A 5,581-nucleotide genomic window follows, 5' to 3' on the forward strand; every position below is an offset into this window, starting at 1 on the left:
CTCAACCGACTGAGCCACCCAGGCGCCCCCCTTTCTCCCCACTCTTAACCATAGAGAGCACATCTCCCCATCCTGGCATTTCTAAGCCATACGCACAGTGCCTTACTATTGTTTTGTTATTTCTCAAAAATTTATCAACTTTTTAAAAAACTTTTTTAAAAAGTTTGTTTTGAGAGAGAGAGAGAGAGAGCATGGGAGGGGCAGAGAGAGAGGGAGAGAGAGACAGAATCCCAAGCAGGCTCTCTCAGCTCAGAGCCTCAGGTGGGGCTCAATCCGAATAAACTGTGATATTACGACCTATGCCGAAATCAGGAGTTGGATGCTTAACTGACTGAGCCACTGAGGTGCCCCCGAAATTTACTAACTTTATTTAAAAAAAAAAAAATTTTTTTTAACATTCATTTATTTTTGAGACAGAGAGAGATAGAGCATGAATGGGGGAGGGGCAGAGAGAGAGGGAGACACAGAATCGGAAGCAGGCTCCAGTCTCTGAGCCATCAGCCCAGAGCCTGATGCGGGGCTCGAACTCACGGACCGCGAGATCGTGACCTGAGCTGAAGTCGGACGCTCAACCGACTGAGCCACCCAGGCGCCCCATTACTAACTTTTTAAAAGCTGAAAGCAATACATGTACTTGAGAAAAAGATTGTAACTTTTTTGTTTTATCTTTTAAAATTGATTTAATTTTTTAAAGTAAGTTCTATGCCCAGCCTGGGACCGGAACTCATGACCCAGAGATCAAAAGTTGCATGCCCCACCAACTGAGCCAGCCAGGGCCCCCAGATTGTAACATTTTTGAAAAAATGTTTATTTGTTTTTGAGAGAGAGTGTGTGAGCAGGGAGGGCAAAGAGAGAGAGGGGCACAGAGTATCTAAAGCAGGCTCCACGCTGAGAGCACAGAGAGCACAGAGCCGAATACAGGGCTTAAACTCACAAACCCACAAACAGTGATCTGAGCTGAAGTTGGATACTTAACCAACTGACCCACCCAGGTGCCCCCAGATTGTAACATTTTTAATAGGAAATTGAGTGAAAAGATTCTCCTTTCTTCCCAGAGAAAGAGCCAATCACAACTACCAGATACTTCTGTAAACTTCCAGAGCTATTCTGTGTACAGTCAAGTGCCCCCCTTTTATTACATCATTCCTATTTTCCTCCTCCCCACTTTATATGGGAGCATACTCTATGCCCTCTTTTGGACCTAACTTTTTCTCATTTAACCGTCTGTCTCGGAGTTGATTCCATCTGTGTATATGTGCATGCATGTGTGGAAGTGTGCTAGTGAATACAACCTTGTTTTTAACACCAATTTATCCAATCTTTTATTGTTGGGATTTTATATTGTTTCCAGTCTTGCTATACACTTAACTGCTACAGTGAACATTTTGGTACATTTATCTTAAACCGAGGTTGAGAGATGCCTGGGTGGCTCAGTCAGTTGAGTGTCCGACTCTTGATTTCAGCTCAGCTCATGATCTCAAGGTTTGTAGAGTTTGAGTCCCACGTCGGGCTCACACTGACTGTGCTGAGCCTGCTTGGGATTCTCTTTCTCTCCCTTTCTCTCTGCTCCTCCTGCACTCTCTCTCTCTCAAAATAAACTAAAACAAAACAAAACAAAAAGCAAAAACAACTGAGGTTGAAAAGTCAGATGCCCATGGCTATATCTGGCTATGAGTCTGTCCATCCGTCTGTCTGTCTGTCTGTCTCTTTTTCTTTTTCTTTTTGTGGAGAGCCCATTCTGTGCTAAATATCAGACTCTCCCCCACCCCCCAAGTAGGCTCCATGCCCAACGTAGGGCTTGATCTCACAACTCTGAGATCAAGAGTTGGATATTCTACAGACTGAACCACCCAGGTGTCCCCAGACATTTTCAATAAAGATTTAGATTTCAAGCTCGAAAGTCTAGCAACAGTGGGTCCTCATTCCTGAAGGCAGAAAATCTGGCCTCGAGTAGTGGTCATTCCTTATAGGTGGATCCTGTGCACTCCAGTCTTCTCATTGCAACTTCCTGTTGCCTTCTCTCTCCCAATTACATAACTTGCCTGTCCCCTGAGAGCATTGGGTTTGCGCAATGTTTTGTGCAATGATATAAAGCACTAAAGATGGTGGTTCTCAAATGTGTTTATCTTATGACTTCACCACCTTGTGTCCACCAGGGGAATCTGGGATTCTGCCATTCTCTTCCTACTATAAACAAAGTATAGCAAGGTTTCCACACAATTGACAATGGGAAAGGATAGGAAACCCATGAGATCTAAAATACAAATTGAGGGCCACCTGGGTGGCTCAGTTGGTTAAGCATTCAACTTTGGCTCAGGTCATGATCTCATGGTTCATGGGTTTGAGCTCCGCATAAGGCTCTCTGCTCTCAGTGCAGAGCCCACTTCGAATCCTCTGTCTCCTTTGCTCTCTGCCCCTTCCCCACTCATGCTCTTTCTCTCAAAGATAAATATTTTTAAAAAATCATTTTAAAAATCTCTTTAAAAAAATAAAATACACATTGACACTTTAGGGGCGCCTGGGCGGCTCATTCGGTTAAGTGTCTGACTCCAGCTCAGGTCATGATCTCACGGTTCATGAGTTCGTGCCCCTTGTTGGGCTCTGTGCTGACAACTAAGAGCCTGGAGCCTGCTTCGGATTCTGTGTCTCCTTCTATCTCTGCCCCTCCCCTGCTCACGCTCTGTCTCTGTCTCTCTGTCTCAAAAAATAAACATTAAAAAAAAATAGTAAAAAAATTGTCACTTTAGCTTCGGGGGATTGCCAGTCATGGGATGAGTCTTTAGTTTGCTGTCTTTTTGGAATCATCTGCCTATATCAGGTCGTTTTGTAGCTCAAGGCAAACTCACTCTCTTCTTTCCCTTTCTGAGAGAAAATTATTGATTTGTAAAACTATTAGGTATTGCCATTAAATGCATCTCATCTTTCTCTTTCAAAGCTGACTGCAACTGTTGCCCAGTCCTAGGAGAAGCCATACTAAGGATGATGTTATTTTATCAACTTGTATTTGATCTTTGTTTTGCCTTCCACATCAGAGATGACTGCTTGAATAGCCACTCACTTTCACCCCAGCTCACAGGGTCCCTGGAATATAAATGACCCTAATGCAAAATCTTGAGGTTAATCTGACCTTCTGCCTGGGCCTCTCAGTAAGCCTGTTCCTTAGTTTGATTTGAAATGTTACTGTCCTGGGAACTGGCTGGCTCAGTTGGAATAGCATGTGACTCTTGATCTTGGGATTGTGAGTTTAAGCCCCACACTGGATGTAGAGATTACTTAAATGAATAAAACTTAAAAAAAATTTTTTTTTGAAATGTTATGTCCTAACATTTTCTTGTTTTCCTTTCCTCTCAGTATTTGGTCTGCCCCTTGCCTTTGCAAGTGCAGACTTCTTTTTATTTCCTTTCTTTAAATGTTTTATTTATTTTTGAGAGAGAGAGCCTGAGCGAGAGCAGGGGAGGGACAGAGACAGAGGGGAATAGAGGATCTGAAGCTGACTCTGTGCCTACAGCAGTGAGCCCGACATGGAGCTCGAACTCACAAACTGTGAGATCATGACCTGACGCTTAACCAGTTGTGCCACCCAGGCTCCCCACTTCTTTTTATTTCTATCTCACATTGTTTCTAATGTCCCCCGCCCCCAAGGCACTGGAATACCCAAGCTGTATTTTCCACTTTGGAAGGCTGTTCTTCTTCAGATGACTCCATTGAATTGGGGTTGCCCAATAAAATAAACTTACTAATATTAAGGCCAGAACTGACATCTAAAGGACTTGAACGAGGTTTGCTCTCTCTTATTTCCTTCTCTTATTTTGTCTTATTCCCTGCCAGAGCTCTTCTCTGTTTTGTTTTGTTTTTCATAGAAAGTTTTAACATGGAAATTTACAGACATACACAGAGAAAGCAGTTTAATGAACTCCTATATTCCCATCACCTAGCCTCAGTAATTATCAACATTTTGCCAATCTTGTTCCATTCCACGTCATATTGTTTCCAATTTTTATTATAAAAATTATCTCTTAAAAGTTTACAAACAGTACAGTGATTATCCATAAACCTACCACTCATACTAAACAATTGGTAACATTTTCCCATATTTGCTTCAATTTGAAAGTCTGTTGCATACATCATGACCCATGCTCAATAAATACTTCATCATGCACCTTCTAAACAGCATTTCTCCTACATAACCACAATTCCATGATCACACTCAAGAAGATTAAAAATACTTCCTAATATTAGCTAATATTCAGTTTGTTTGAATTTCCTCAGTTGTCCCCAAAATGTCTTAATGTAGCTATTTAAAAACAAGCAAACAAACAAGATCTGATCCATACCTTACATTTGTTATTTCCTTTTAAATTTCTTTTCTTTCACCTCTTCCTCCTTCTTTTCTATTACATTGCCTTATTAAAGAGCCTGAGGTAGTTGTCTTGCAAACTGTCCAACATTCTGAATTTGCTGATTATCTTTTTGCAGTGTGAGTATATAACTTACTCCTTTATTCCTCATACATTTTCTGTATGTTGCAAATTAGTGGTAAAGGTTGATTAGATTAAGCGCTTTTGACAAGAATATTTAATAGATAATGCTATGTATTTATTGTATCTCATCAAGGACCACATAATGTCAACAGGTATCCTGCGATTAGTGATACAAAGTTTGATCACTTGAATAAGATGGTGATTATCAGATACCTCCGTTTTAGATTACTTCCCCTCCCCCCCCCCCCCGTGCGATTTGTCAATTATGTGTGTGGTGATATTTGGCCCCATAATATCCTGCTCCCCTAACAGCTTTTCACTTAAAGTTTTGATGTTTGATGAGACTGGCCTGAATGAATTATTTCATTTTGGGTTGCAGAATGAATGGTGATTTTCTAACTCTTTCATTCTTTCTACATTTATTAAATGGAACTCTTAAAAGAATTTTCCCTTAACGGATGAATTACATTCTTCCTAAGAGAGAGTAAATGCTTAATTCTTTGCTTTTAGTTACTAATTTTCAGAGTAAGGAACTAGTGTAAAAGTTGCCTTCAATGTGGCAAATTAGTTTTTTTTTTAATCTTTCTTTTATTTAAGTATCACTATAGACTACTGGGTTTTTCCCGTCTCTTCTCATTCTCTTCACCCATCCCTTTTCCCTCTTGTCTCCCTTTATCCATGGCGACTGCCAACTCTCTCCGTACGCACGCCTGGGATTTCCAATCTTTCCGCTAGGGGCCACTAACTTTCTCCCTGTTCTTACGCTGCCGCTCTATCATAGACTTAGCCATCGGCTACAAGGTATTGTCTCGTTGGTGCCGACGCTGTCCACGGAGCCGCTCTAGGCTGTAGGGAGGCCGTCCGCATTGCGTGGGGAAGGTTTGGACGACGCAGTCGCCTCGCCGGCCCCCGGGGCGGTTAGCGCTTCCGGGGTCGGAGGGTGCGCGGGGTTGAAAGCGGGCCGCTCCGCCCCGTCCCCCTCCCAGACCAGCAGAGGCAGCAGCCGGAGCAGCCGCAGCCTGCGCCCTCTCCCGCCCGCCCGCCCTCCGCCCGCCCGCCCGCCCTCCGCCGCCCTCCACCCGCCCCGGGGTCTCTTTCCC

Source organism: Acinonyx jubatus, chromosome B4 (genome assembly GCF_027475565.1).
Source record: "Acinonyx jubatus isolate Ajub_Pintada_27869175 chromosome B4, VMU_Ajub_asm_v1.0, whole genome shotgun sequence".
Taxonomy (NCBI): Eukaryota; Metazoa; Chordata; class Mammalia; order Carnivora; family Felidae; genus Acinonyx; species Acinonyx jubatus.